Here is a 13,151-nt window from a genome sequence, read left to right as displayed (position 1 = left end):
TATATAAACAGTGCATTACAAAAAAGTAAATAAAATTTGTGTAAAAAAGTCTTATAATGAATCATCAGTTAAAGAATGTTTTTTTATTTGGTATTTTTCAGTGGATTGAAATCAGGTTCAGTGAACCATAATCAACAACTGCACATAAATCTTAAAAGGCTCATTTAGCAGAGAATGACTGATTTAAATTATTATTATTTTTTAAATTTTTTTTGTAAATTACAACAGTGTGAAACGGTAAAATTTACAGATTGTTCTCTAAAGTTGTTTATATTTCTACTGTATTGTTTACAGAATTATTCTCTTAATCACATCTACAAGGTTTTTATTCCCTGTAAATCCCACAGGATTGTATTTACTTATTTTATCACAGGTCATGATAACTAACACACTGTAATTCAGGCATGGACAGTGTTTATGTGTGAGGTTTTATAATATGATATAAACATTCTCATTCCCTCTCTGAGCATTAAACACCCCTCATTGTGCTTCCTGACTCCTTATGTAGTAACACTTCCTACAGCTCGTATCCAGATGTTTATACATCAAACAGCTGGTGACTGCTGGAAGCTTTTTGTATAAAACGTAACAATTTAGACTCTTTCTCTTAAACCTAACAAGATGTAAAGTGTCAGTACAGTGAGATGATTATTTAGTGTTGAGTCTGTATTTAAAATTGTGATCTACATTTACTTCATTAGTAGTGATTGTAGTGTGACAGAGTTTAATCATTTACATGTGAACAGATTTACTGTATCTACACTCTGAATGGAAACATGAATTCTCTGTTAAATGTTAATGCATTTCAATGTTTTAAAAATTCATCCTAAAAATAAAAATAAAATAATTCCCTCATAGTTTTGAAAATTAATATCTAAGTATAAACAGTAGTGTTTGTGTTTTGTTTCATTACAGAGATTAAACCTGTGGTGATTATAAATCCTGATACACGGGTGTACAGAGGAGAGAGAGTGACTTTCAGGTGTAACATACAGACAGGAGGAGACACTGAGTGGACATACAGCTGGTATGAGAATGATAACACACAGACCCCACACCGCACAACACAGGAGTTTACAGTAATTATTACAGAACAGGACTGGAGTTATTATGGGGGTAAATACACCTGCAGAGGGACGAGAAGAAGTGACTCTCAGAGCTCAAAAACCAGTGATCCTGTTACACTCTCTGTATCAGGTGAGTGTGTGTGTGTGTGTGTGTTGTTATAATGTGGGTGCTGTACACATTACCTTGTAGATGGAGGTAATTACCTTGTGGGACTCATTTGAAAGTGAATTTGCTGTTTCAGATCAGTAAATCAGTTCGACTTTTACAGGTTGCATTTAAGAATAATTTTTTCACCACATTAGAATGAATTTAGATGATTGTTGTTTTTTTTGTTTTTTTGCTAATCTAGAGTGTGGATTTTTAATTAATTACTTAATTTATTTTATTTTAGTTAGTTTGTTAATTAATCAGCGTTTGCCTTATTAAGTTATAGGTTTTTGACACTTCTTTACTGTTTTTCTCTTTTCCTATGTTTCCTGCCATTTGCGAGTGTTCCACAAGACAAGCAAAGTTTTTAAAAAATAAATTTTCACTTGAAAAACGAGTGAGTCTTGATTTACGAGTACCACGTATCATCGAGTGTCGTGTAGCACACACGCGTCTCCCCTGCTCAGTCTCAGTTCGCATGCGTCACTCTTATAGTTAGCATCCAGGCACACGTGTACTGTTTAATATAACACTGTGACTACGTGTGTGTGTGTGTGTGTGTGTGTGTGTAAAGCATTTTTTATTTTGTGTTTGTATGTGTGTGTGGGACACACTGAATAGAGACTCACCTGCTCACCTCATTGTGTAAGGGTGAGTCTCTATTCGGTAAACTGATGTGCATGTGAAAGTCGTCTTACAGAGCAGCCACCTCACCCTTTCCCTCCACTAGTGCCTGTGTGTGTGTGTGTGTGTGTGTGTGTGAAAGTTATCCTACACAGCAGCCCTCTTTCCCCCCTTCCTCCTCTCCTCTCTCTGATTCTTTTCAAAGGTAAAATGCAGGTTAATTTGTTTTATTTTTTCTTTATATTTTGTATAAATTTTTTTAAATGAATATTTTTGGGTTGTGGAATGAGTTTCCATTATTTCTTATGAGGGAAATTCACAGTTTTAATATACGAGCACGCTTCCGTAACTAATTATGCTCGCAATCCAAGGTTTAACTGTACTTTCTTTTTCTTTCTCTTGTTATAGGAGTGCATCACTTTTCTTTGTCTTTCTTTTACCTTGTTGGTTTTAGGTTTGTGTGTGTGTGTGTGTGTGCATACAGCCCTATTTTTTTTTTTTTAGATCCTTAGATTACATTCTGATCTGGCAGGGTGGTAATTTATATATTTTTGTTGTATAATTTATTATTGTTATTATTGACTAAAGAGATTTTAATTAATATAACAAGGGTCTTAAATGTCAAACCAGGATTTATGAGTGAAAGTATAAAACAGACATTCAAGAAAGAACTTTAATAATCCAAGAGGAAAATTGCTTAAAATGTACAGAAGATGTCAAGTACAGTACGGTGATGAGACTCTCAGCCTTTAGTGTCATTGTTTCTGAGTGAGTGGATTTTCAGTTTCCTTCTGTCTGTTTACATTTAAAGGTCACAAGTTACACTCCTTTTTAACTGAGTTTGCATGACTTATAAATCTCCAAGTGTGTGTGTTAACTTTCAAGCTCAGATCCTGCATTCTGACAAACTTGATTTTCTTTCAGTTTTTACTCTCTGTCTTAAGAGCTAGAGAAGGCTAGGTTACATATTAGCAGTTAGCCGTTAGCCTAGCTTTAACATTTACCCCTTAAAAAGTGCCCAGAGAACTGAAGATCCCTTTTTAAGGCCTTTCATTTCTTTAATTAATGTTAAAGACAGGAAGCATCACACCTTTCTGATACCAGTCTGACTGCTGGAGCATCATTTTCTTTTTGATTTTGTTTTAAATTGTTAGAAAATAATTAAAATGTCTGTGAAATATGGGCATGGAAGCTGACATGATTCTGCATGTTTGAGAAAATAGTTTTAAGGTTTTACTGTTGTGGCTTTACAGTAAAGATCTGTAAGTTTAGTTGAAAACAGAAAACAGTGTTAGGGGGCGTTACTTTTTAAAGTAACTAATTACATTACAAAATTACTGTGTTTAAAAAGTAATCAGTTACATTACAGTGTTACTTTCTGATAAAAGTAACTAGTTTAAGTACTTTTCCGTTGCAGAAAAAAAAAAAAAAACTCCTTTGTGATTCCTCATGCATGTTGTTTTAGTCAAGACCTTTATAATTATTCTACCATCATCACTCAGAGAAGTTTGGCCCATAATCTGTTAACTACTAATACCCCTATCTCACCTACCTGGTTTCGCGCGGTGGCCGTAAGTACATGTCATCATGATTCACCGCGAGTTTTGGCGCTGTGATTAGGTTTCCATCTTTCCGTGCGTCTGTCCTCGTTGATATAACATCAGGAATATCAAGGGGGGGGGGGGGGGGTGTTGGACGACTTTTACACACACACTAAGAGATTGGGAATGACTGCTGTCTGGCTCCCGGATTACATAAATTGTCTAAATAACAGATTACATTCTTAAAAATATAATTAAATAACTGAATACCTAAATGGCGGACCTAACGTGTTAGATTACAAGTTACATCAAAAAAGTAATCCAAGTACTCTAATGTTACTTTGTATCGCGTTACACCCAACACTGACAGAAAAGCACGCTCTATTTATTATTTAACATGCACACACAACTTCTACGTTTCTACTTAGTTTACTGTGTTCATATAACTCATATAAATTATGCACATTTATTCATTTGTTTACTTGTTGTGATGTGGTAACAAAACCCATTTTAATTGTTATTTAAGCAAAACACAGTGATAAAAATTAAGATAATTTCTCAAACTTCCTAATATGTCTCCCAAGACCAACATGCTCTGTATCATAAACTATGTATTTCATTTCCCGCAGAAAAACCTAAATCTGAACTCACATCAGACCTTAAAGGAGCTGCACTGACGGGAAACTCAGTGACTCTGACCTGTAGACTGAAGCTGCGGTCTGCTGGATGGAGGTTTTACTGGATCACACCCACACAGACCACTGAGACTGGAACATTTCACTACTTTATCAGATCAGTTAGTGTCTCTGATGGAGGTCAGTACAGGTGCAGAGCTGGAAGAGGAAACCCAGTCTACTACACACACTACAGTGATGCACTCTGGGTAAATGTTACTGGTGAGTAAGAGATGCTCAGTAGAGCTTCTTTTTAAATTATCACACCAGATATTTACACACTTGCATTAAAGAAAAAGTATAATTTCTAAGCATTGGTGTGTTAAGTTATGACCAGTGTGAGGGTGAATGACTTCAGATAAGCATCAACATCAAAGAAAAGTCGAATGACTGGTAATGATGGTGCCGAGTCTGAAAGCCTAAGAAGATTAGAGAGTGCTGCATGATCTGAAAACAGTATAATCAGGACAAAGTCTTCCTAATGGGGGCCTCATCCACACCAACACACACTCTTAACTCTAATAACAACATGGTCAGTTTCAGCTAGGCCACCTTGCCAACAAGTCTTGTAGTGACACACTTTTCCACAAGCGTTGCTGAATGAGAATGAATCACTGTGTCTGGAATCATTTCAGCATGAATATACACATGGCTGCGGTCTGATCAGGAATATGAATCCGTATGAAAAGTCCAAACATTTCAATCTTAGGATACAACAGGGAGTTTAAGAATGGATAGTTATTAGATTTATTTAACTCTGACAGGTCTTTCTGCATGTAGTGAGGGCCAGATGAAGCTTCATTTAGGTGTCGAGGCTTCTCCCAGCCAATAGTTTCACCAAAAGATTAATTTCATGAAGCTTCATTCAAGAGCTCGTTGTACTAATATCTAGTGGACAAATCTTGTGTAGCAACTAGATCGTAACATCACACGCAGCACAAGTAATATGTAGATGTAGTTGCACTGTTTAAGGAAATGTTTATGCACATATTCAACATCTCTGAATACTTGAAAATTAACTGAAGAGTGCATGAGCCTTTACTTAAGCGCCAAACGAGTTGGTCACGTGATTCCGGAAAACACAATTCTTCGTTTGTCAATGGTCACGTGACTCTTGGGTAAGTCACACACACCTCGAATCGAGGCTTTATTTGGACACGCCCACTTCTGCTCAATACAAGTTTTGGAGCTTCTGTGTCATAGTAGCATCACTATTTGCATGTTTTCACATCCTCTACAGACATACGGCATGCTCGCTGTAGTGGTTATGTTCCTGGCAGCTCCGTACTACACGAGTGTGTATGAAACGTTAGTGTACATCACAACCAGAGGATGTAACATACAAAAAAAAAGTCAGTCTCTCTGACTAGCAACCACACCTTTTTGTGCCAAGGTTTAAACAGCTGATTGACGTCAGACTGTGCCATTTTTCAGACTAGACTGTGTGTTTTGACTGTCTTAGGGTCTGTTCATGTATCACATGTTTTGTGTGCTCAGTTGTGTTATTTCCCAAATGAAAATTGACACAAGTTAGAGTTGCTTTGGTTTAAGTATCTGATTGCAGTCAAACAGTGGCATTTTTTTCCACTAGGCCCGAATGTATTCTTTCTCAGACTGCCTTAAACACAGATGTATGTTGCTTGTAAGTTATAAATAAGTTTAATAAAAGCAATTTGGTCTATCTGATCTGTTATCACCCAAATAAGAATGGGTTACCTGTTGAGTCTGGTTCCTCTGAAGGTTTCTTCTTATTGCCTCCTCAGATAGATTTTCCTTGCCATTACCATCCTCTGCTTGATCACTTGGGACAATCTGATAATTATAATTTATACTTTATATAATTTATATATATTGTATATTTTGTTACACTTTTTTCTTTTTTTTTTTTACTTTTGGTTCCTGGGACACTGTGGACCGCAGGTAAGTTTCATTTGCTTCAAAGTGGAAAAGCTTCTCTCCCCTGAGGCAACAGTGATAGACAATGTTAACAGTTAATGCAAGGCAATGCTTAAATTGTCATAAAGCTCCAAGAGATTCTCCTTGTAGATGTAATGTAACATCTCTGCAGGTGTAGATACTGTATGTGATGTAGAAAAAACATAAACAGCTGCTCTCACTCTAAGAATCCTGTCCTGACTGTCAGTGTCTCCCAGTGTCTGCTCCAGATTCTTACATCATGAGATTCTAAATCCACTACTGCAAAGTGAGGAGGTGCTTCCCCTTTCAAAGCGCTTACAACAAAAACAAAAAAAAAAACATCACTACTGACTGAATAAACTAAACGATTTCTCTAAATTCTTTAGAGAAAATTTTGTCGAGGAATTTTGTCACTGTTTTGAGGAAAATTTTAATCCTTTATTTGAACTGGTGCCCTTTTGACAATACTTCATCTTTGTTGGTCAGTTATTTTCTCAGTCCAAACCGCTGAGTCGTTAGAAAGCACGATTTTGCTTCCCAGTAGATTATGGGGCTGGGTATCGGGGACAGGGCACGCATCTGAGCTGCCGGCAAAAGTAGTGACTGGTGCCGCTGCAGCTTGTTCAGTGGGTGGTATATCTGGGTCTTCCTCCTCTTCAGATGTTTCATTTTGTTTTTTTTAGGTAAAATAAATGTTATAAGCTTTGGCAAGCTTTTAGTATTTGATTTCTTTAGTTTTTGTATAGTTTTTGAGCACTGCTTGGATAAGCACGCTTCATGGTTCATTCTTTCCATACAGTATGTCTGGGGCTCAAACACTCTTAGTCCTGTTACTCTGAATCACACAGGAGTTTATATGTGCAGAGCAGAGTGTCTTTCACACATACTACAGCAAACCACAGCCTCTGTGTGTCACTGGTGAGGAAATACATTAACAACTATTGTGTGTGATTTTATTACTATTATTATTATTATTATTATTAGGATTTAAAGGAATAAAATTACTGATATCCATCAATATCCATCTATCGATCCATCTGTCTGTTTGTCTGTCTATTGTTAATTGATTACATCATGCATGTTTAATATGTTCTGTTCACAATCAATGTTTATGTTTCAGGTGAATCTCCTCCAGTGTCTCTGATCATCAGTCCCAGCAGAACTCAACACTTTACTGCTGACTCTCTCTCACTGAGCTGTGAGGACCAGAGAGACTCTACAGGATGGACAGTGAGAAGACGCACAAATGAGACACTGTTTAATTGTTCATTAGTTTCAGGATCTACATGTAACATCAGCTCCCTCTCTACATCACACACTGGAGTTTACTGGTGTCAGTCTGAATCTGGAGGACGCAGTCATTCTCTCAACATCACAGTGCACAGTGAGTCTTTAATTGTCTTATCAGTAATATATTCATATAGATACCTTGACAACATAAAAAAAATAGAGTACAGGTAAACCTTGGATCGTGAGCAGTAATTTGTTCCGGAAGCGTGTTTGTATATCAAAACATTCGTATATCAAAGTTAATTTCCTCATAAGAAATAATAGAAACTCAGATAATTTGTTCTACAACCCCAAAAACATTCATATAAAAATAATTAATACAAAATATAAAGTAAAAATAAACCAAATTAACCCGCACTTTACCTTTATAAAGAATCGGGCTGGTGTGGAGGAGGGGCATGGGGGTTATTGTGTAGGACGACTTTCTCACACACACACACACACACACACTAATGAAACTGCTGTTGTCTAAACTGTGACATTGCATTGTTGTTTAACAGAATCACCTCCCACACTGCTACAGCCTATTTAACATTTTCTTTACAGAGGTCTTTACAGTGACTAACGTACAGTTACTACACTTGGACACAAAATAATGCTTTACGCAGGCAGGCACACACACACACACACACACACACACACACACACACACACACACACACATAGAGATTACTTTGACTTGATACAGGTTTATTTTGAGATACATTCAAACTGAGATGTGGATTTACCTTGAATTTGTCTGTTAAACACAACTTTTTATCTTTGGGATGCTTTAAATGTGTTCGATATTTACTGGATATTTACACTTTTCTTATGGCAGTAAATACAAATCACATAAAAAGACCTGGAAATGCTTTTTCACAGTTTATACTGACGCACGCACACTTAGCCTGATCATGAGAGATGATAACCCACAATCCCACACCGCATGAGTGAGAGGAATCACTGGCTCAGTTGTGATCATGTGATGCTCAACAGAAAAAGCACATGCGTACTACTCGTAGTGTAAAACTATCAAGGTAAAATTTATTTAATTTTTTTTGCTCGTCTTGCAAAACACTCGTAAACTAAGTTACTCAGCATTCCAAGGTTTTACTACATTGTAAAGAAACAAACTGATACATCTCTCTGCATCACTGCCTTGTTTAACAAAACATATGTTAGTTCTTGATCAAAGCTTTAATTTATATACTACATTTAAAAAATAAATTGTTCTTAATTTGTTCCATGTTAAAATGTACAATGTTATTTGGGTCTCAGGGAGGGCAGCACTATTAGGTACAAAATGTAAATATGTTCTACAACTGACATTAATATAAATTTTAATATTCATTCACACATACTGTGTAAACAAATAGAAATCAAACATAAATCCTGTGGCCTCAAGGGAAAAAAAAGCTAGAAAATCTACGTAGGGTTGATTCCCTACAGTGCAACATGGCGACTGGTTTCAGACCTATTGTTCTGTATAAGTCACATAACTTCTTTCTTGTAGCGGTCATAATTATTTCCATAATTTTTCATTACATTTACATTTAGGCATGTGACAGATGCTCTTTTCCAGAGCGACTTAAAAAAGTGCTTAAGTTTATGTCATCCATATCATCCAGTCTGCATAGACATGGCAAAATAAACTAGTCACAGACAAATGTATTTAATCCATGACATAACTTTCACTTGGGCAAAATCTAATGCCTTTAATATACAGAAACCCAAACTCACACTGCTATATCTCAGCATTAATTTGGTATAAAATGGAGCTTTTTTTAAACCAAAAAACAAACAAACAAAAATATTTATAACAAAAATCACCCAAAATGTGAATTAATAACACATTTGATGTGACGGGTCAAATTTTTACTGCTCATCTGTCTATACTTCCAAAAACTTCTTTTGGTCATAAATATGGCAGTGTGGTCATACTGTAACGTTTACATGCTACAGATCAGTCGAGGTCTTTATGCTACAATTATATTTGTATTTGAGCCACTCTATGCTTTCAATGTTCTCTTTCCTACAGATGGTGATGTGATCCTGGAGAGTCCTGTCCATCCTGTAACTGAGGGAAATCCTCTGACTCTACGCTGTTTATATCGCAACACGACAATCTCAGACTCTGGTGTTGATTTCTATAAAAATGATTCAGTTCTCCAGAAGCAGACTACAGGAGAGATGACCATCAGTAGTGTCTCAAAGTCAGATGAAGGTTTCTACCACTGTACACACCCAGAGAGAGGAGAGTCACCAAAAAGCTGGGTTTCAGTCAGAGGTGAGGAAACCACGTCATCTTATTTTTATTAATACAGATTGTCCTAGTCCATGTTTACCTGTGTTTTATTTTTAGTATGTTTAATAAAGTTAAAGTCTGTGCTTATGTCCTGTGTCAGTCTTCATCATTAGCATGTCATTTCTATTTTAAGTCTATTTTGAGTTACATGATTTAGTACGATTTTAAAAAAGACAGTAATATGTACAGTCTGGTTAAGAATTTGAGACACAATTTATAAAATATTGCGTAAAAATAACAAATACACGGGGGTGATATTTAAACTTCTTTAAATATTTACTACACATATAATGTGGTTTTCTACATTTGTCTGATAAACACAGTATGTTAGACAGAGACTGCCCTGACCTGTGAGCCATGAGAATCATTTTCATTTCTGACACAGTCCTCCCACTACAATGCTTCTATTCTTCTGAGAAGGCTTTCCACAAGGTTTAGGGGTGTGTTTATGGGAATGTTTGATCATTCCTCCAGAAGCACATTTGTAAGGTCAGACACTGATGTTGAATGAGAAGGTCTGGCTCACAGTCTCTGCTCTAATTCATCCCAAAGATGTTCTATCGGGTTGAGGTGCAGGCCAGTCAAGTTCTTCCACACCAAACTCGCTCATCCATGTCTTTATGGACCTTGCTTTGTGCACTGGTTCGCAGTCATGTTGGAACTGGTGTGGGGCTGTTTTTCAGGAGTTAGACTCGGCCTCTCACTTCCAGTGAAAGGAACTTTTAATGCCTTAGCAAGACATTTTGGACAATTTCATGCTGCCAACTTTGTGGGAATAGTTTGAGTTGAAGTTGTTTTAGCTGCAAAGGGTGGGCCAGCATCATATTAAACCCTATGGATGAAGAACTGTATGTTACTCAAGTTCACATGCATGTGAATTTGGCAATGTAGTGTTTATATATATAGTATATATATATACTGTATATAAACACACTATATCGCCAAAATATTCGGTCGCTTGCTTTATATACTGTGTGTGTGTGTGTATATATATATTGTATATATTATATATATATATATATATATATATATATATATATATACACACACATTCTATATGTGTGTGTGTGTGTGTGTGTGTGTGTGTATGTTTATAATAGATATTTTTCCCCCCCTCCAGTTCTCTCACATGAAAAAGCTCCACAGTCAGTACTGAAGCTCCTCAGCAGTGTGGTAGCGGCCTCTCCGTATGTGCTGGTGACCATCATTCTGGGAATTAAATGTTACACAGCTCGAAGTAAGAACTCAGTGTTCTTTATTAACCATAAAATTAAACCCTAACGTTTAATAAGAGGTTGATCTAAAGTGTATTATTTCACAGCTGAACCTACGGAGAACAAAAGACCAGAATCAGTGATAGAGGCCGAAGCATCTTCCTGAGTCTTTCAGAGTCTTCTTTTTTTTTAAATAAACTAGCTTTTAAAAAACAACAGTCCCAAGTGTAACATACAAGACATTTGTGCATGTGTTCATTCAGTAAGTGCAGTTTTAGTCCTGAGGGGCCTGTAAGATGGTTTCTGTTATTTTGCATTCCTGTTTTTTTTGTATTGTATTACTTGTATGCATTTATTCTGTTAGATTTACTTTGTGTCATAGCTTTAGCTAGTGTTGTCATTTACTTTGTTTGATTAATTTATATATATATATATATATATATATTTTTTTTTTTTTATTTATTTTTTTTTTTTTTAACTATAGTCAGTATTTATTTAATCATATAATTTGCTCTGGGATACATGTAAAGGATGGTTTGATGCAGAGTTATATCTTTGATAGAGGAAGGCTTATTTTGTAATGTTTTATAAAAGTAAATATCTAGGTAGATGCATTTTGTTGTTTAATAAATTTAATAAGCCTGAAGTTACTTGCTGTACTACACTTTAATAAATAAAATATGAAAAAATCTCCAAAAAGTTTTGTTTTTTTCCTAAATAACCCATGTTTTCATGAAGACAAAAAGCCATCTTTTCTTTTGTTAAGGTTTTACCCTTGTGACAGCAGCTCAGGTCCCATATTAACTAAACATCTCAGAGTAGGAAATCTCCTAAGTGGCCAGTGATGCAATTTTAGTCCTACTTTTAGGAGTAGGACTAAGGAAAATGGCATTCAAATAAATGAAAAACTGCTTTGTGGGCATCATCTATTACAGATATTAAAATAATTGCATTTATGTATAAACTTATATATAAATGCAATACTATAACTACCTTATAGGTCAAGAGAGCAATGTATAGTGAAATGGATATTTACAATGGTGAGTATAGAGATATACAAATATGATGACACAACTGAACATAGTCAATATAACAAACAGATTCACTTACAGGCAATGTCTTCTCAAGGGATAACATTGAGTATGGCAAAGGATTTTTCTAAGTTACAACATGCTCTACCCATTGCTTTCTCTACATTACTTCCTGAAACACACACTCACTTCCTGTCACATGTCACTTAAAAAAATAACCAGCATGGGTCAATAAACAACTTTAACTACAATTGGCAGGGCCAGAACACTTTCGCATCTGGACATTGGGAAAGGGAATTATGCAAAGCTTCTTTTTATCGACTACAGCTCAGCTTTTAACACTGTAGTCCTTTTCCAAATCATCATGAAGTTCAGTGAACTGAGGCATGGTCACTCATTATGCTCCTGGATTAAGCATTACATTAAACATTGGATCACCTCAAGGTTGTGTTCTCAGTCCCCTGCTCTTCTTTCTCTACACCCATAACTGCTATGCTCGACACAGCTCCAACTCAATTGTGAAATTCTAGAATTATACAGTGGTGGTTGGTCTGATCCAGAACAACGTGGAGACAGCTTATCTGGAGGAGACAGTAGCACGATTTTATTGGTGTAAGATCAATAACTTAGACTGAAATGTATCAAAGAGCAAGGAGATGGTGGTGGGCTTCAGGAAAGGAAAGCAGGTCTCCCAGTATACGCTGCTCAAGGACTTTAGTGGAGAGGGTGACCAGCTACAAGTATCTGGGAGTCCATATCTCTGAGGACTTATCCTGGACACTCTTCACCCGTGAAGAAGTCTAGGCAGCGCTTGTACTTCAGACAGCTGAGGAAGTTCAGGATCTCCTAACGTCTGCGTAAAAACTTCTACACCTAGTCTGTTGTCTTTGGGAATTTTACCATCTTTTATGGGACTGCTGTATGGGAACAGCAGCTCCCAGGACAAAAATGATTTAATGAGAGTGATCAGGTGTGCCGAGCGCATCACTAGGACTAAACACATCTACAGGACATTTACATCAGGCGGTGCAGGTCCAGGGGACAGCGCATCCTAAAAGACATTCACTACCCAAATCACAATCTGTTTCAGTGGCTGCCATCTGATAAGAGACTCCGATCACTCAGGGCACGTACTGAAAGACAGAACAGCAGCTTTTTTCCATCAGGCTATAAGGACATTAAACACATAACCTTACCGATGACTGACAAATTCAGCACAGTCACTTTAACACATTTTCATCACATATCATTGCACTGGTATCACATTTTACATCATAATTCTGTGTAATTTATATTTATATTATATACAATTTATTTCATAGTCTTCTTAGTCTTATTTTTATTTTGTACTTATTCTT

The 13,151-nt window shown here is 36.3% G+C and overlaps 2 pseudogenes; both read left to right on the top strand.

The window, feature by feature from the left end:
- LOC128520445 (uncharacterized) overlaps positions 1 to 10,928 on the top strand; it is a 126,653-nt pseudogene extending 115,725 nt beyond the window's left edge.
- Positions 10,929 to 12,449: 1,521 nt separating this feature from the next.
- LOC128520437 (titin-like) overlaps positions 12,450 to 13,151 on the top strand; it is a 105,029-nt pseudogene continuing 104,327 nt past the window's right edge.

This window comes from Clarias gariepinus, chromosome 1 (assembly GCF_024256425.1).
Source record: "Clarias gariepinus isolate MV-2021 ecotype Netherlands chromosome 1, CGAR_prim_01v2, whole genome shotgun sequence".
Classification (NCBI taxonomy): domain Eukaryota; kingdom Metazoa; phylum Chordata; class Actinopteri; order Siluriformes; family Clariidae; genus Clarias; species Clarias gariepinus.
The sequence above is the reverse complement of the archived record's forward strand: the minus strand, read 5'-3'. Positions and strand labels throughout refer to the sequence as shown.